Below are 20,144 nucleotides of genomic sequence, written 5' to 3' on the forward strand. Positions count from 1 at the left end.
GAAGGGAATATCTAATGGACTTTAACAACTGAGGCATGGTGCATTATTGTTTCCAACTGTATTTGATTAACTAAATTTAACTTGTGGTTTGCATATCTACAAATAAATGTACTTTATTATTCCAAGATATTATTATGCTTCCATTTCTTTGAATTGTACTCCAATATCATGGTATATAATAAGAATATCACAAAGCTGGGCTAGTGGCATTGAAAGATAAGTTATAGCATAGTGAAATATTTGCAAGAGCTAGAGGATTCAGGGAAAACAGGAAGCTTGAAGAAAACTTCCTGGAGGTGTTTTTTTTTTTTCTTTAAATAGAAGAAGACAAATTAGTTAATTGAAAATGCAATCTCAGGAAAAAGAAAGAAGATTTTGAATCTAGATCTTCTTTTTCTTACCGTCATGTCAGCAAATTCTGATTAGAAAATTCCTCCTGTAGGCCTGATAAATAATTTCTGCTAAAAATTGTGTGAGAGAGCCAAATGAGCTGACATCTGAAAAGTAAATACAAAACTCCCTAAACAATTCCCAGTTTCTTCCCACCCTCCTAACTTTAATTTAGGGAGAAACATCAGCTATGGAAATGAATAAAAGAGAAAGACATCTAGGGGTAAAAAACATCTTGGGGTACAATATAAAGCTAATAGTGGAGAGAAGATTGCATACATGGCCCACTCTTCATTCACACTCTTGCCTTGTATTTGTTTATTCACATATTTAGTGTAAAACCTATCTTTAGAACCTGAGAGAAGTTATCAAGTCTGAACCTGTGTTCCAAAGCAAGGAAGAAAATTTGTATCTATTGGATTGGATACAGCCTCAATTCATTCCCTTTTGGGAATAAATGACTGGCATCGCATCTGCTCCAGAAAAGCATCAAAAGTATTCTGGCTTCTTACGGCTTTGCGTGGTTCCTGGACATGGAGATTAAACCAGGGGCAGACAAAAACTCTTTGGAGACTTGAAGGATAAGGGACAATTTGGTGGTGGCCTGAATTTACAAAAATAAACTCTTGTTTGGTTGTGTAAAGAATGATTTGATAAATTTCCAATGGGAAACAAAATGTATACATAACACTTACTGAATTTTAATTACAACATCTAGAATTTTAGAAATCAAGGAAGCTTTAGACAATGACATAGTTCTATTGGCTCATTTTACACATGAGAAACTGACAATTGCTTAGGGAAAGTACAGGGGCAATTTTTGTTTGGGAATAGGAGGTTAGACCAGATTACTTCTGAGATCCCATTCAATAAATTTTTGAAACTGAGGCCCAAAGAGGTTAAGGAAATTGCCCAAGGTCACAGAGCTGACTGGGAGGGAAAGCCTAGAGTAGAATCCAGGTTTCTGGATTCCTTATCTATTTATGACTCCTTTCGTACTTAAAGTATTTGAAACTCAAAATAATAATGCCTTTGGGTGGTACACTTTGAGGAAACAACATCAACCTGGCAATCAAACGCTTACCTTTGGATTATCTTTTAATTCCCAATGTGATGAGTCACGCGGCTAAAACAAAACAAAACAAAACAAAACAAAAAAAAAGGAAAAAAGAAAACACTGGCATACTAAGATGCTGTATCAGGAGCTAATTAAAAGGGGGAAAAAACACTCAGACGAACTTTGTAATTTCTTCTGAATCTTTTGACAAATGTAACCTTAAATGCTGATCTGTTTTGAATGCAAATTTTCTAATGACAGTTGGTATTTTTCATGGATAAAGCAAGAGCTCCTCCTACTTTTTAAAAGAAAGGCTTTAGTTCTAAGATCCTTTAAAATTCATTTAAACAAAGGAGCTGTTCATTGAGACAGTCTTCAGTGGCATTACAGAATTTGATTACAACTGGTCACATTATTCATATAGAGTAAGTCTGATACTTTAGGGGAGAAAGTTTGCAGGTAAGAGCTAAGTTTTGAATATTTGTTTCACTTTCTTCACCTTTTCCTAATGGGATCTTGAATCTTTTTTGGGCAAAAATAGTTTGATTTGATACAACAATAATTTGGGGAGTACTGCATTTTTTTCTCACATGAAGCTAATGGGTGCTGGATCATCAGTATGGATAGCACTATTGCTTTAATTTTTATTGTTGTTTCCTTATTAGCCTTTATTTTCTATAAAATTCATACCTCTTTAAAGCAAAACTGGTTTTTTTTGGAGGTGGTAAGGTAGTTGCATTTTAGAGTTAGGATGTTCTCTGAGATTAATTTCTACGTGATTTTTTTCTATAAGTCAGAATCCTTGACTTTGCAGCAACTTTTATCTCTTAAGCTCATAGATAATCATAGAACTTCTCTAAAATGAATGATTTCATTATCTTTGTATGATGTTTTGAATTAAGTTTTAGAATGTGTGTCCTTTTATGCATTATTTGCTCATATATTATGATTTCATATACAGTAGAGTTATTCATATAAAATTTCCAATTTTCACAGCTTTTGCTCTGAAATGAACTATCATCTTATACTTCTGATGCTTGTTTTCCTCTATAGTTAACACTTAAATAATGAACATCACTTTTACAAACTGTACCCATTTTGGATGCTTCCAGATTAGTTTTCTTCTTTAAATATGTAAGACGATACATAAAAGCAGGACATGAACACCAAGGATTAATGAGCTCTTTAAAAAACAACTTTTTAAAGAGATTGGTTCTCACTCTGTTGCCCAGGCTGGACTTGAATTCCTGGGCTTAAGCAATCCTCCCTCTTTAGCCTCTCAAGTAGCTGGTACTACAAGCATGCACCAGCTATTTTTTATTGAAATTTTTAAAACTCTGGAATGCTTTAGAGTGGAATTAGAATTCAATCCCAAGTCTGCCTTACTTCAAAATCTGAGCTCTTTCTCCTATTCCACACTGCCTACTAAGGTATTAGACAATAAAATATTTCAGCTATTTTTGACTGAAATTTTAATAAATTCTATAATGTTTTAGAGAGTTTGTGACTCAAGTAAATTGCACAGATCTATTATTATCATTATTATTACTAAGTGGGGAGAGTACTAACCTAAGGACAAAGAAATCTGGTTTCCAGTTCTAGATCTTCCTTGCATAGCTGTGTGACCTTGGAATGGACACCCCACCCTCCCTATCTTACTTTCCTCATCTGTAAAATGAACCAGATGTCCTGACTCTACCTAATGTTATGAAAGGCAATAAAATGTTAGAAATAAATATTTAAACAGTAGGATAAGACAAAGGAGAGGCAGGATGCCTATTGGATTGCTTTTATTTTTTGGTGCTGAGATCTTACCTGTAAATGATTAGTTGCTGCTTCCAGGGCATTTTTTTTTTTTTTAAATCAAAGAAATGTATCATATGTATTTTGCTACAACTTGGAGAAGTCAGGGTGGGGTGGGTTGCTTGTTCCTTTTGATATATTTTTTCAGTGTCTTCAAGGAATCTATAGGAGGTGGCTTCTGGATATGAGGGAAGCACTAGACAGCTAACAATTGAATTATTATGCCCACTGTGCTACAGACATTTTACATACACTATTCCATTTAATCATTTCCTACGCCTTATGTAGGCAAGTAATATTGCCTTCATTTTATAGATAAGAAAATTGGGATAGAGATAGCTCAAGTATTGAAACAGGAGAGTTCCCTTATGCCCCTCGCAGGGCATGCCACAGGGGTCAGTTCTTCGGTGTCAGGCTGCTCAAACCCCTAGGGGAGCATGCAGACAGGCAGGTGCAGAGGTTGTGGGGAGCACTTTTGGCTTCAACCCCATGGCAGCATCTAGGGGTGAGTGTTTATGATTCCTGAAACCCAAGTGGGTGTGTGTTACAGTGTGCTCTTTCAGCTTTGCTGTCTGCTGATGGCTTGTATTAATCAGCTCAATTAGACCCTCTGCCTTATTGCAAGGACAGAGGCCTTTCTGTATCCTGAGTTCTTGCCCAGTATACCGGAAAAATCAGATCACACATTGGCTTGGAGGATGAATGCAAGGTTTTATTGAGTGGTGGAGGTGGCTCTCAGTGAGACGGATGAGGAGCCAGAAGGAGGATGGAGTGCGAAGGTGATCTTCCCCTGGATACTCCTCCAACCGCCCCTGGTCAAACTCCCCTCGGTGTCCACATTGTTCTGCCATTGCTGGTCTGCTGATGTCTGCTGGTGTCTGCTGGTGTGTTCCTCTGCTCTTCTTGATGTCCAACCACTTGTGTCCATGCCTGCTGTGGTCTCGAGTTTTTATGGGCACAGGATGGGGAACATGGTGGGCCAGAGTGGTCATGGAAAATGCAACATTTGGGCATGAAAACAGGAGTGCCTGTTCTCACTTAGGTCCATGGGCACAGGCCCTAGGGTGGAGCCCTTGCCAGGGACTCTGCCCTTCTCTACTCAGCACTTTCCTGCCCCCCTCCTGTATCACTGTCATGCCAAGATCTATGTGGCTTTTTCCATTACCCCATGCTGCTTCTGTGGTCACTCTGAGACAATTCTGAGAAGATAAGCTCTTTAGAATTGGGTCTTCCATTGTGCCTGTGGGGTAAAAATTTATTCTGGGGAGATGGATAATATATAGGGTCACATAGAGTAGATTGGTAGGTGCTTCCATGGTGTGATGTGGGAGGCAGTGGTAGGTGAATGCCCATAAATGTTATCTTCATTGGCCTGTCATAGTTACTTTTCCTGAGATTTTTATCACTAAAGTAATGCTTTTTTATTTATTTTTCTTTGCCAGTGGGGAGGTTGATGGGAAAGTTTCAATTTCAACTATGCATACCCCTAGAAAGGTTCATGTATGAAACCTTTTATTGTCTAATACCTGAGTAGGTATTATGGAATACTAGAAAGGGATCAGATTTTGGAGTGACACAGACCTAGGATTGAATTTTGATTCACCACTTACTAGCTGTTTAATTTGCACATGATACTTCATCTCTCAGAGCTTCACTTTCTTCTTGAGTAAAACAAAGATAATAATGCATATGCATTGACCCTTAGCATAATAAACATAATGTATCAATCATCTGCTGTAGATAGCTGTGGGAGAATGGGAAGAGCACTAGAATGGAAGTCTAGAGACTTGGTGTCCTATGACACCAAATATGAAGCTATATTTGTTTCATTCATTCAAGTAAATACTTATTGAGCTTCTACAATGTGTCATGCACTGTGCTAGGCACCGGGGATACATCAATGAACAATCAGAAGTCCCTGTCTTCTTATATCTTAAATTCCAGTTTCATGCTGACCTAACTATATCCATTTCCTGATCATGTAGAGAAGAATTATTGTTCTCCATATTTTAGAGATGGGAAACTAAGGGTTAAACGATACAATGATGAGCAAAATAAATATGATCCCTGACCTCATGATTGCAGTCCAATGAAACATAAATTAATCAGATAATCTCACAAATAAATATAACATTTAAACCATGATAAGTCTCTAAAAGAAAGGTAGTTCTCTGAAAACACGTAACGGGGACTTCATCTTCTTTGAGCAGTTGACGTCTTAGCTGAGAACTGCAGAATGAATCAGTGCTAACCGGATCATCCTTCTCCACTTCCTTACTCAGATTCTTCCGGAATTCCCTCGGCTCTTTTACATCCTCTTTAGTGGCTATTGCAAACTTTTTCCTCTCTTTTTAAGCCTCCAACTCAGTTATTATGCATTTATTCTCAGGGGATAGGCTTGCCTGCTATTTCACACAGAAAATAAAAGCCATCAGGTCTGCTTGAACCACTTATCCACCCACTTTCCTGTTTTTTACACACACATTGAGTTGTATCTTCACCCATGCTTTTGTCCTGTCTGAGAGGAAAAACTAGCTCTCTATCTGTCCAAGTTCAGTTTGTCTGTGATTTAGAGCCCATGCTGTCCTCTTGCTTTCTCAGGGCCCCTTTTCATAATTATCCTCTTTCTTCTCTGTGTTTTTAACCTTTTCCTCCCATTGAGTTCTTTTCATGACAAAAATAAAAATAAAAAGTAAATAAAAGAGACATCTTTTCTTGACCATTCCCTGTATAACCAAGTTGTGTACAACCTGTATAACAAGGCTTCAATAAAAGTGGTCCACACATATAACTGCCTTTACTAAGGTGGCTTACGCCTGTAATCCCAGCACTTTGGAAGGCTGAAGCGGGCATGGATCACAAGGTCAGGAGATTGAGACCATCCTGGCTATCCTGGCTAACTCGGTGAAACCCTGTCTCTACTAAAAATACAAAAAATTCACCGGGCGTGGTGGCGGGCGCCTATAGTCCCAGCTACTTGGGAGGCTGAGGCAGGAGAATGGCGTGAACCCGGGAGGCGGAGCTTGCAGTGAGCCGAGATGGCGCCACTGCACTCCAGCCCAGGCGACAGAGCGAGACTCCATCTCAAAAAAAAAAAAAAAGTGACTAATTGCTTCTTATTTCCAAATGCAACAGACACATTTCAATTCTTGTCCTACTTTCTCAAGTCCCCAAATTTTTTGACATGTGAGGCACTTTGCTTTTTAATACTCTCTCTTTGAAATCTTCTGCTTCATTAGTTTCTGTGATACCACTTTCTCCTTTCCTTCCTCCTTCTTTTCTGGTCACTCTGTAGTCTCATTTGTGAACTACTCTATTGCAAATGCTACCTGAAAATTCAGTGGTCCAAATATCTCTACAATCTGTCCAGTTTTATTCTCTGTTTTCAACTGATCACTAAAGCCTGTCCATTTTACCTCTTTAATATATGTTATGTGTTCCATCTTTTTTAGAGCATTATTATTTTCGTGGTATAGGCCTTCATTATCTCTATCCTGAACTATTTAAAAGTCTCCTAACTTGTTGTTTCTGTCTCCTTTCTTGTCCCCCTCAGATCTGTTTTTTCAAGGGTGGCAAAAGCCGTATTCCTGCAGTTTACATGTGTTAAACTGAGCTGTCTATTGGATATATCCCTCAGATTTAGAAATCCTTCAGTACTATCTGATAGCCCTCAGGATTAAGTCCAAAGTCTTTTAATGTGGCTCAAAAGGCATGCCTATGTACATCTTATACTGCAGCCAAAAACAAACTATTTGTAGATCCCTGAATTCATTAACCTTTATCAACTCTCTGCATTTATTTAATTACCTGACCACCGTTCCCAAGACCAGATTGAGTACCTGTCCTCTGTGCTTCTAAATGCTTGCCTCTTTCCTGGAACTTACTACATTTTATTATAAGTGACATTAGTAAGAATCTAGTCCACAAATGGATATGCAAGAAATTTCACATTTTAAAATGTTTTTATAAGCTCTCCTGTATTCAACATTCCGCCAGGAAAGTAAGACACACAATCTTAGTCAATACTCAAGCCTCCTGCTGAGTTATGCAAATATTTTGAGGCCTTAGGCTACACCAAAACACAGATACTCCTCAACTTATGATGAGGTTATAATAAACCCATTGTAAGTTGAAAATATAAGTTGAAAATGCATTTAATACACCTAACCTACCAACATCATAGTTTAGCCTAGCCTCCCATAAACGTGCTCAGAACCCTTACATTAGCCTACAATTTGGCAAAATCATCTAACGAAAAGCCGATTTTATAATAAAGTGTTGACTATCTCATGTAACTGCATATCACTAGCCTGGGAAACAATAAAAATTCAACGTACATCAAAATTGTGATGGTTTTGCACCATCGTAAAGTCAAAAAATTGTAAATTGAACCATTGTAAGTTGGAGACCATCCGTACTGGGGAGGCCCTTTTAGCTATTGATCATTAATCTTCTGTCAATTCCCTAATGTACTCTCTGATACCCCATTTTGTCTCCAGCTGGAATGATTTTTTCATGTTTGCTGCTGCTGCTCCTATGCTATGCTTGTGGGCTTGGGGAACTGGATCACTGCTGAGTTTGAGTCCCCTGTATTTCAGGCTCAGCATACTCATTGAAACTTTTCTGAGCTTTTGCCCCTGTTTTAGGCTGCTGCCATCAAATGTTGAGCTGTTTCCTGTTTTCCCTGCCACCACCAACTCCTATCAGACTCCTGACTTCTTTTTGTCTAAAGTCTGTGTCCCTTTTCCATCTCTCAGTGCTCTAAAAGGAATTTCATCTGTTCTCTTGAGACCCTCACTGATATTAGAGAGAATAATCTCTCCCATGAGTCTGGGTGTTGGGAAAATTAAAGCCAGGAAGGCAAGTATAGACAAGTGGCAACAGGGGAGGAGGAATTTCCATGGGTAAGAAACAATAAAAAATAAACAATAAAATGGCCCATTTATCTTCTAGAAATGGGATGAAAAAGAGAAAAAACAGAGCAAAACACAAATGATTGTCTCAAAATAACGTAGCCACATACTTGTCTGGTTAGAAGACTGTCCTCTTCACTAAATGGTGAGTGCCTTTTAAAATATTGCAGAATTGTATTCACTTACATTTTAGTAGAGAGTACAGAGGAGACTCGCAATCCAATCTTGGGGAGAGAATAGAGAAAGCTTATAGAATGAAGTAGTACCTGAGCTAAATCTAAATGACTAGACTAGGTAAAGCAGTATTGATATCAGTGGGAAAAGGCTTAGAGATAAAATAAGACCCAACTTTTCAAGACCTGTGAGTAGAAGATGAGTCTAAAAGTGGAAAAGTATTGCTTGCCATGCTAAACATTTTGTATGTTGTTTTATAAGACAACACAATACAGAGGTTAAAGGCACAAACTCTGAAATGGCATTGCTGGGCTTTGAATTTTGGCTCCATCACTTGATAGCTATGAGACCCCAAGGAAATCATGTAGCTTCTCTGTGTTACAGTTTCTGTATTAGTAAAATGTGATAACATCAGTACCTACTTCATAACACCATAGTAAGGACTAAGTGAATTAATACAGTGAAGTGCTTAGAAAAACACTGTCACACCAGAAGCACATTGAATTGTGAGTTATTATAAATTATTCTGCAGAGCAGTGGGAAACCAATGAAAAAGTTTGAACATATTTGAGTTTTTAGAAGGTCATGCTAGCTACAGTGTGAGAATGACCAGAACCTGACTTATTGTAAGATGGAAAATGCATTAGGAGGTTATTGCTGTTGATTAGTCAAGAGATGGTGATGGCTAGAATCTGTTGTGGCAGTGAAGAAGGAGTGATACAGATGGACTGCAAAGATGCTTAGAGAATTGAATCTTTACGGTATTGTGTATGTGCATGAAATGGTGGTTGAGGATAAATGAGAGAGAGGAATCTAAGATGACTTCTAGGTTTCTGGCTTGGGAAGTCATCCTAGCATTTGATAAAGGAAATAAAGAAAAGGAAGATAATAAGTTGTGTTGGCTGAGCATGGTGGCTCACACCTGTAATCCCAGCACTTTGGGAGGTGCTGACAGATCATCTGAGGTCAGGAGTTTGAGACTAGCATGGCCAACATGGTGAAACCCTGTGTCTACTAAAAATACAAAATCTAGCCAGGCATGGTGGCAGGTGTCTGCAATCCCAACTACTTGGGAAGTTGAGGCAGGAGAATCGCTTGAACCAGGGAGATGGATGTTGCAGTGAGCCGAGATTGTGCCACTGCATTCCAGCCTCAGTGACAGAGTGAGACCCTGTCTCAAAAAAAAAAAAAAAAAAAAGGGTTGTGTTAATGTTTTGGGTATTTGTAATCTTCATGGATTTCACATTCTCTGAAGCAGAGATAACTGAATGGTATCATCCATCAGTAATTTGAAATCATGTATTGAAGGATTTTCTAGATACTTTAAGATAATCTGACTAAGGAGAAATTTAGTACTGTTCCAAGGAAGATATACTTTCTTCTCCATGCTTTTCTTTGATAAGTTTGTTAATTATATAGTTTAAAAATATTGTTGAGAAAAAGCCTTTGGTGACTGATGAGTGATATTTGAGAAATGAACAGGACTTGACTATGGATTGACTATGGTGGTACGTAGATGTCTAGGGTAACTCTCTGGCTTCTACTGTTGAATGAATACTGCAAGAACACTTGTTTTCAAGTGGGAGATCATGATTCTGGCATTTGACATTTTGCATTTGATGTGTGTTTGAGACTTCCACGTGAAGATATAGAGAAAGCAATTAGATATACATCCCTGGAGCTCAGAAGAATAGTTCACATGGGAGATTGTCTCAGTCTGTTTTGTGTTGCTATAAAGGAAAACCTAAGGCTGGGTAGTTTATAGATAAAAGAGTTTATTTGGTTCATGTTTCCGCAGGCTGTACAAGAAGCATGGTGCTGGCATCAGATTCTGGTAAGGGCCTCAAGAAGCTTTCAATCATGGTGGAAGGCAAAGTGGGAGCAGGTGTGTCACATGCAAGAGAGGGAAGAAGAGAGAGTGGGGAGGAACGTGCCAGGCTCTTTTTAACAATCAGATCTACATGAACTAATAATAGAGCAAGAACTGACTCATTACCAAGGGAACAGCACCAAGCCATTCAAGAGGGATCTGCCTTTATGACCCAAAGACCTCTCACTAGGCCCCACTTTCAACATTGGAGATCAGATTTCAACATGAGATTAGGAGGGGACAAATATCCAAAGTATATCAGAGATATATTTCAGAAGTCATTGGTATATAGATGATAATGGAAGCTGTGGGGGCAGAAAAAATTACCTAGCGAGAATATAGAATCAAAAGAGGTGAAGGCCTTGGGCCAAACCTCGAAGAACTCTGACATTTACTATTAGGATAAATAATGGATAAGCCTGAAAATGAAATGAAAAAGTGACCAGAGAGGTAGAAAGAAAACTGGGAAATGGGTGTCAGAAAAGCCAAGGGAAAAGTGTTTCAAGAAGGATGATGATAAACAGGTGAATGCTGCTGAAATATAAATAAGATTGGGATTAAAATATCAATTAGATTCAGTAACATGGAGGTCATTAGTTATTTTAGTGGGACCTGTTTCAGTAGAGCTATGGATTTGTGGTGAGGTGAAGGAAGAACCCAGAAGGAAATGGAGTGATGAAGAGTGAGAGGGGAAGTTTCTGGAAATTTGGCTGTGAAGAAGATGGGAGTATTGGGGCAGTAGCTGCAGACAAATATGTAGGCAAGGTAATTTGTTTTTGTATTTACGGTCAGGAGAAATGAACAGGTTTAAAAGCGAATGAGATGCATTTAGCCAAGATGTGTGTATTCATACATACATCTTATGTATGTGGAAGTTATATGAGAGATGAAAAAAATGACTGTAACATTTTTGAAAGTGTGAGCAGGGTTAGAATTCAAAACAGATACGAGGAGCAGGAGGGAAAGAAGAGAGGATGTGGAAACATTCTTGTATCAAATCAGAAAGATGAGGGAATTTCCATCTGATGGTTTCAATTTTGTTCTTCAAAGTATGAGGCAAGCTCATGTGCTGAGATCAGGGGAGAAGGGATGAAATGATTTAAGAGAATGGAAAAGGTTTGTAATGGTCAGTAATGGAATGATGTTGAACAGAGACAAGTAATAGGGCTCCTGAGTAGTACCATGGGCTTATTTAACATGAAATGTTATGCAATTATCAAGGAACTAATCTATAGTAGGACTTCTTTCATCAGCACCCAGCAGTGATTTAAGCAGTATTTAAGCCATGGTCATAGATAGTGGAAGCCAAGAATGTGTTTGCATGTGAAAATTTGTACATACACTTCATTGTATTCTGGTTGTAAGTATCAGAAAATAAGGAGGGCTTAGGACTAGATCCCTAAGAGTGCCCCAACTTTTTGAAAATTCTTTTTTTTAATGGAAGGCTTCAAGAATTTATTTGTCACCCTTGTCCAACGGCTATGCTAATCTTATCTGTATCATCCCAGTTTCAGTATATGTGTGGCTAAAGTGAGAACACCATCCTCTTCTAAGGAGTAAAGCGGGGGCTAGAGGGTAAGAGGTGCTAGTCATTTTAACCCTCCATTGATGCTTTAAAATGGAAGACAAGGCCATGCTCTTTGGGATGATTCTACTCCACATAGTTCTCTTTCCCTGGCATGCTTGACTTTGCTCTTCCAGCAGTGATCAATCTCTGGTTATGCAATCAGCCATCTTCTTTATCTAGCACTTTTGCAGGAAGAATAGTGTACACTGTTGATAGAAATAACACGGATTCATTGAGAGAAAACTTGAATTTCAGGATATTCTGATAATAACCAAAGCATGTGGAGTGAGCTGCCAGTCACTGGAAAATGTGGAGACAAAAAAAGATTAAAGCTGTGTGAGGGCACTGCCAGAACAGCATTCGGAAAATTATGGCAACAACTCATGGTGGTGGAAGAAGTGCTATGGCATCTGTGAGCAGCTCATAGCAGCAGAATTACCAGAAAGCCATAGAGGGTCCTCCAGCACTTATAGCTTATTTTTTTTCTCGAGACAGAATCTCGCTCTGTCTCCCAGGCTGGAGTGCAGTGGTGCAACCTTGGCTCACTGCAACCTTGCCTCCCGATTCAAGTAATTTTCCTGCCTCAGCCTCCTGAGTAGTTGGGATTACAGGCACCCGCCTGCAGAGACAGGGTGTCACCATGTTGGCCAGGCTGGTCTCGAACTCCTGACCTCAAGTGATTGCCCGCCTTGGCCCCCCAAAGTGCTGGGATCACAGGCGTGAGCCACAGTGCCTGGCCCACTTATATCTTCCCGTTTACAACATCCAGGACTTTGAAAACCTCAAAGGGGGACATTGAAGTATTGTCATATTGTATTGTTGTCCCTGTGAAAAATTTCTACTTCAGCATTTTGTGGTTGTAATATTTGCAAGTGGAGTGGCTGAGTATGGTTTATTTCCCAGGTACTTGGTCAGAGGCTTTAGCTAAAGGACGTGCTATATAAGCTAAATGTGGCCCTTCATAAGAATTCTGCAGGAGCTTCAGACTCAAAGGTTATGTGGAAAAGAGGTATCTGACTGTAGAAGCACATACTTCTTTGATTACCTGGAAATTTGGGGTTAAAAGGATATTAACTTTTTTTTTTTTTCTTAGACAAGATCTGGCTCTATTACCCAGGCTGGAGTGCAGTGATGTGCTCTCAGCTCACAGCAGCCTCTGCCTCCCAGGTTCAAGTAATTCTCTCACCTCCCAAGTAGCTGGGACTACAAGCGTGCACCACCACGCCTGACTAATTTTTGTATTTTTGTAGAGAAAGGGTTTCACCATGTTGGCCAGGCTGGTCTCAAACTCCTGACCTCAAGTGATCTGCCCGCCTCGGCCTCCCAAAGTGCTGGGATTACAGACGTGAGCCACTATGGCTGGCCTAAAAGGATATGAACTTTCAAAGTGTTTTGATATGCATTTTTCAAGACTCCTCTAATTAGTTTTAGATCACAGGTTCTGCTTTAAAAAGACAGTGGTTTATGTTGCGCTCACATGACTGTCTGGGGATAGCTAATCCAGCCAGGGCTGCATGAAAAGTATGCAGCTTTATTGCATGAGGCCAACAAGGGCCTTGGGCTACTCTCAACTTGTTCTGCCATGCCTAGGGTGTTTCCCTCATTTGTTTGATCAAGGGTGGCTCAATGCCAAGATTACATTCTAACAAGCAGGCTGGAGGAAAGGAAGAACAGGTAAGGGGAGAAAAGGTCTATTCTCTTTAAAGGCCTGACTCAAGAGATTGGAGATAACACTTCCATTGACATCTCTTAGGCCAGAATTTAATCACCTGTCACATATAGCTGAAAGCGCACTCAGAACTGTAGTATTTGTTTTGTGTGACCATGTGCCCAGCTACAACTTGGGGGTTCCGTTACCACTGAAGGAGGGGACAGTGAATATTAGGAGACAGCTAGTAATCTCAGCCACATCACCTCCAAAAAGGATTACATCAATTCACATTTCTACCAGTAGTCTGAGAGAAAGCCCACACTTTATGATTATTTTTAATTTTTTTGGTCTGCCCTGTCAATAGACTTGAGGGCAGGAAACACTGTGTCTTGTTTGTTTTCATATCTGCAGCGTTGAGTACAAAATGAATGCTCAGGAAATGCCTGTGAAATAAAGATCTGGATGGATGCCTGTGGCCATGTCAGCACCAATACAGCAAGCAAAGGTATAGATTAAACAGTTATAAAAATAGACACTCTAAGGAACCTTAAAAAACATTGTCTAGCCTAGGCTCGAAAGCAGTTATCAAAACAACGAGAAAGTGGGGGAAGTAAGTAGACCTACCACTTAGGATTATGAGGTGGATTTAGTCTTTAAGCCGACAAGTATAAGGAACCAGTCATCTTAAAGCTGAAAATCCATTTCTATGAAGGGCAATCAGTGTGCTGCAAAACAATAAATCTCTGCCTACAGGCAACTGAACAGTGACTTTTTTTTAGTCATAAGCACTTTTAAAAAGTAAGCTTACAAAGTTGCAGATTTAATCTACAAGTGACATAATGGAAAATATTATTCTGAAGCCAAAAAACTAATGAAAAATGTACTGTGAAAAGAGGATGCCCCAGTATTTTAAAAATAAGGACAGCCAGTGATGCAAAAATATATTAATTTCCACTAATGGAAAAGAGGAACATCAGTAGGAGAGAGGAAAAGAGGGAAAAAAGAAAAAAAAGAAAAGTAGAAAGAAGAAAAGAAGAGGAGAGGGCCAGGAGAGAGGGGGACATGAGGAAGAAGCAGACGGCAAGAGCCTAAAATGATGCACTAGCTGCCCTCCATGTTCTGCATTCCAAATAGCCTGCTTAGCTAAGCCAGAATAAACAGAATTTTGCTTAGAGATATGCACTTACTAAAACTCTTTGGGAATATGCACAGCTGTATTGTTTGATCCCTTAGTTTCAAAGTTTTCAAAATACAATAAAGTCTATGTGTTCCTATTCTGCATTTTGAAATTAGGACTAGAACCAGAATTTCTGCCACTCCCTTGATTCAGATCTTTGGTTTGAATCATTTAAGCCAAAGACTAAAAACCACAATTTAAAACTGCCTTACAAAAATATATAATAGTAAGTTTTTTTGTTTTGTTTTTTTTTTCCTGATGAGTTTTGCTGCAGAAAACAAATTTTTAGAAGAAAACAAATGAAACCTCAGATTGCACACAGGAAGCAGAAATGTTCTGTAGTCTGGAGAAAGGGCAGGTTTTAAAAAAATAATTATTCTATTAGAAATGCCAGAAGTTGGACATAGCTTTGCAAAACTTTATTTTCTGAGATGGAGTCTTGCCCTGTCACCCAGGTTGGAGTGCAATGGCAGGATCTTGGCTCACTGCAACTTCTGCCTCCCAGCTTCAAGTGATTCTCCTGCCTCAGCCTCCTGAGTAGCTGGGATTACAGGTGCGTGCCACCACACCCGGCTAATTTTTTTGTATCTTTAGTAGAGATGGGGTTTCACCATGTTGGCCAGGTTGGTCTCAAACTCCTGACCTCGTGATCTGCCTGCCTCGGCCTCCCAAAGTGCTGGGATTACAGGCATGAGCCACCTTGCCAGGCTGCAAAACTATTTTAGCAGATGGAAAGTATTTGTTAATGTAATTATTGGTGAAACTAAACTTTGGTAGTTTCTAAATGCCTCAGAAAAAAATGCTCTGCCATAATATGGGTACCTTTTGATAAGTATATCCTAAAGTACTCTGACCTGTATCCATAAAATAAGAACAGTATCATTGCTAAATAGGTGTGACAAGAATCTAAGGAAGAGCAGAATTAAGCCTTCATGTGCGATGTTCTCCATCCGTGTTTTAAAGAGGAAAGAAAAGAGATTTCCTCCCAGCCATAGCTCCTTATGTTCCTTCATTGCAAACCTCTCAAAGGAGTTATTGTGAGGTTTGGAAGCCTTCAAACCTGAGTGGCCCCACCCTGGGAGACATTTTCATAGACGTGATAATGGACTGGACTAATTACAGTCATGTGTCATTTAATGATGGGGATAATTTCTGACAAATGTGTCATTAGGCCATTTCACCATCGTGCGAACACCCTAGAGCATACTTACACAAACCTACGTGGTATAGCCTACTACACACCTAGGCTATATGGTATAGCCTATCACTCCTAGGTTATAAACCTGTGCAGCATATGACTGTACTGAATAGGTAATTATAACACAATGCTAAGTATTTGTGTTTTAAATATATCTAAAAATAGAAAAAAATACAGTAAAAATTATGGTATAAAAGGTTTAAAAATGGTATCCCTGTACTGGGCACTTGACATGAATCGAGGTTGGAGGACTGGAAGTTGCTCTGGGTGAGTCAGTGAGTGAGAGGTGAGTGAATGTGAAGGCCTAGGACATTACTGTACACTCCGGTAGACTTAACAAACACTGTCCAGTTAGGCCACATTACATTTATAAAAAATAAAGTAATTGCACTAGGACATTATAATGGCTGCAGTGTCACTAGATGATAAGAATTTTTCAGCTCACCTATAATCTTAGGGGACCATTGTTGTATATGTTGTTCCTTGTTGACCAAAACATCATTAGGCAGTGCATGACTGTATTAATGACTGAATGGGACTGAATGTGCCAATATCTTTTGACTTATATGATCATTTTGATGTAAAGAATCTGTGTTTGAAAAAGGGGAGGTGGGCTGTGTTATCCTGATTTATAGGATATACATAGATTTGGTTTTTGGCTAGTTTCCAGGCACATAGCTCCTAAAACTCCTGGAATCTTTTAAGTGGTAAATGTCTTTTTGTATGCTAGTGAGATAACTGTTGGCTGGGGGCTCCTGGATAGTTTCAGGATGGGGGCTGGTTGCCACGGAACCAACCACATGATCTCCTCACCTTCAATCTCCTCACTGCCCTCATCCAGGGAAGGGAGAGGGGCTGAATGTTTAGTTGATCACCAATCACCAACGATGTAATCAATTATACCTAAATAATGAAGTCTCCACAAAAACCCAGAAGGACTGGGTTTGGGGAGCTTCTGGAGAGCTAAGCATATGGAGATACCTGGAGAAGGCATGGAAGCTTTGTGCCCTCTCTCTCGTGTTTTGCTAATGCATCTCTTCCATCTGGCTGTTCATTTGTATCCTTTGTAATACCATTTATAATAAATGGGTAAAAGTAAGTAAAGTGTTTCCCTGAGTTGTGAGCTATCCTAGCAAATTAACCATACCCAGAAGTCAGAAACACAAGTCACAACCCAGGGATTGCTATTGGCATCTGAAGTAGGGGCAGTCTTGAGGGATTGAACTCTTAACTTGAGGGATCCGATACTATCTCCTGGTAGATAGTCTTAGAATTAACTTGAACTAGTGGAGAAGTGATTGGTTGTTGGTGAAGGAGACATCTCCATACGTTTCAGTGACCAGAGACGAAGAATTCTGTGTTGTATTGCCTGCGTGAGAATAGGACAAACACTGTTTTTTTCCTATCTCTAATAGTTACCTATACTCACTGTGTCAAAATTTACCCTTCCATTCTTTCTTGAACTCATTTTAATCTGGGTTTTTCCCCCAACGTGCCACTGACTGAATTCCCTTAGCAATATTAGTAATGATTTCCACTTTGCTTAAACCATTAGCCTGTTCTCAGGCCTCGTTTTACTCCACTTACCAGCAGCTTTTGACATTGTCTACCTATCACTTTATCCTTGAAACGTTTTCCCCACTTGATTTTCCTTTCACTTACATGGCCTCTCTTTTGTCTCCTTCATTGGTAGCAAGATTTAGCCTTTTATATATTGAGGGTCCCAGTCACTGGCCCTCTTGTCTTTATCTCATCTACACTCTACCTTAGGTGACTCCAATCAATCACATGGCTCTAAATGCTGTCTATATCCTGATGGTTCCCAAATTTATATTTACAGCTCTGGTCTTTCCCCCATCTCCAGAGTCGAATATCCAACTGCCTATTCATCTCCCCTTGGATATTAGTTAGTTAGCTCAAACTTAACCATCCAAAATTGAACTCTTGACCATCATCCCTAGGCCCCATAAACAATTATCCAGATGGCCATGCCAAAATAAAGCCATCATCTTCTGATACTGCACACTCAATCCGCCAGTATATTCTATCAGCACTGCTATCAACCTGGTCAAAATCACCATCATCTCTAGCCCAGGTCATTGTTTCTACCTTTCCATTGCATACAATAGCCCTTTAAAATGTAATCTACATCATTTTGAGGTGGGAGAGTTCCCTGGCCCCCCTTGCAGAACCTGTGACAGGGGGATGTGGCTCTCTGGCAACAGAGGGTTGTGGGAGGGGGAGCATGCAGAGGGGCAGGTGCAGGAGCCAGGGTGAGTGCTTTGGACTCTGGACCCACAGCTGTATCTAGGGGTGGGTGTCTGCGACTGTTGAAGCCCAAGTGGGCATGTGTTACAGTGCGCTCTTTTAGCTTTGTCTTCTGTGGATGGCTTAAGTGTTAAACAGTTCAGTGGACTCTGCCTTTTTGCAAGGGCAGAGGGCCAGTGTGGCAGCTTTCTGTATCTTGAGCTCTTGTCCAGCATCCAGGAAAAATCAGGTCACACACGAACTTGAAGGATGAATGCAGGGGTTTTATTGAGTGGTAGAGGTGTCTCTCTGCAGGATGGATGTGGAACTGGAAGGTGGAGTGGGAGGATCATCTTCCCCTGGAGTTTGGCCATTCAGCAGCTGATCTCCTCTTTGACTGTCTCCAGCTGAACTCCTCTCAGCATTCAGATGCTCCTTCTCTTCTCTCTGCTGTGCCTTTCTGCCATTCTTCCATGCTTCTGTTTGTCCCCTCATGGAGGCTAGGGTTTGGAGTTTATATGTGTACAGGATAAGGGTGCATGGTGGGCAAAAAGCAACATTTTGAACGTGAAAACAGGAATGCCTGTTCCCGTTTAAGGCCATGGGTTTCCAGGCTTGAGGGTGGGGCCTTTGCCTGGGAAATGCCCTCTTCTACCCAGTATTTCCCTGTCTCCTGTCCATATCAAAGTCACTGCTCACAACTGTCCAGTTGCTTCACATTTTACTAAAAATAAATGGCGAATTCATCACCATGGCCTACCCTCTCCTATATTTGTGAGATCATCTAATTTTTCTGTTCCCTATCCTGCTGGTCTTCCTATTCCTGAAACTACTAAGCTGATTCCTGCCACAGGGCTTTTGAATGTGCTCTTCCTTCTACCTGAAACATTCTTTCCCTGTATCTTTATCTGGTTTATTTCCTCACATCACTGAAGTCCTTGATGCTACTTTCTCAGAGAGTCATTCCCTGACAACCCTTACCTAAAATGAATCACCCATTATTCTTTCATGTCATCCTGCTTTATTTTTCTTTATACAACTTGTGGTTATCTGATATGTTTATTATCTGTCTCCCACACCAGAAATGAGGGTAGCTACTTTGTCTTGTTCACTGCTGTATCCCCAGTACCTGTAACAGTGCCTAGCATGTAGTAGACTTCCTGAAATAATTGAATAGTTAATATGTAATAGAAATATTAATATTTAATTGTTTTTACCATTCTTTTCTATAACTAATGGTACTATATGTAATATAATACCACATTTCCATGTGTTTACAGTCTATAAATAACATACTGGTAGATAACCTGGAAGGAATATAAAAATTGCTATTGTACATTTTGTATTCTATTTTTACTGAGTATTGAGTGGGTAGAGTATATCCTATAAAAGAGTATAACACTTTTGAAGGTGTTACATGACATGAATGTTTTGGGTATTCCCTGCCTGTTTGCAAACAAGTATTTGGGACCATCTGGGAGTACAGAGAACAGTGTTGAACAAAAGAGATTGTTTTGCTAGTTCCAGAGCAGTGGTGCCTTTCAAGGCAGTGCATTGCTCTTCAGTTATGACTTCACTGGAGTAGAATATAAGGTATATTTAGTAAGAACTATTTGACCTGTTTTAAGAAATATTTACTAATTGATGACCTGGGAGATTTTATTTAGAGGGTTGCAAAAAAAAAATTTTAGTGAGTTGCTTTTAAAAAGCATGTTGGTGGTTTGTCGAATAGAATTATACACTAATAAAGCTGTGATATCAGCTTGGGGACAAATTCTGAAATTTGTAAATTGCTTCATGAATTAACACTGTAAACCTAGATGTTGCTATGGTGGCTCAAAACTGAATTGTCTAGCTTTGACAGTGTCGCAGGAAACTTGTTAGCCAGGTGAACTCAAGATGTCATACAGGAAAAGCATCTAGAAAAGCATTATGAGGCCTGGCGCCATGACTTAGGCCTGTAATCCCAGCACTTTGGTAGGCCGAGACAGGAGGATGACTTGAGCCCAGGAGTTCAAGACCAGCCTAGGCAATATAATGAGACCCCTGTCTCTACAAAATAAATAAATAAATAAATAAATAAAAATGAAAATAGTT

At 39.6% G+C, this 20,144-nt stretch overlaps 1 protein-coding gene across 1 annotated transcript in view; it reads left to right on the top strand.

The window, feature by feature from the left end:
- The first annotated feature begins 1,830 nt into the window (after window positions 1-1,830).
- IL13RA2 (interleukin 13 receptor, alpha 2) overlaps window positions 1,831-20,144 on the top strand; it is a 38,183-nt gene continuing 19,869 nt past the window's right edge. Inside the window, exon 1 of the mRNA XM_011957540.1 lies at window positions 1,831-1,872. The gene's annotated coding sequence lies outside the window, so the exon portion shown is untranslated. The remainder of the gene's footprint in view (window positions 1,873-20,144) is intronic.

The sequence above is a fragment of the Colobus angolensis genome, unplaced genomic scaffold (assembly GCF_000951035.1).
Source record: "Colobus angolensis palliatus isolate OR3802 unplaced genomic scaffold, Cang.pa_1.0 Scaffold446, whole genome shotgun sequence".
Classification (NCBI taxonomy): Eukaryota; Metazoa; Chordata; class Mammalia; order Primates; family Cercopithecidae; genus Colobus; species Colobus angolensis.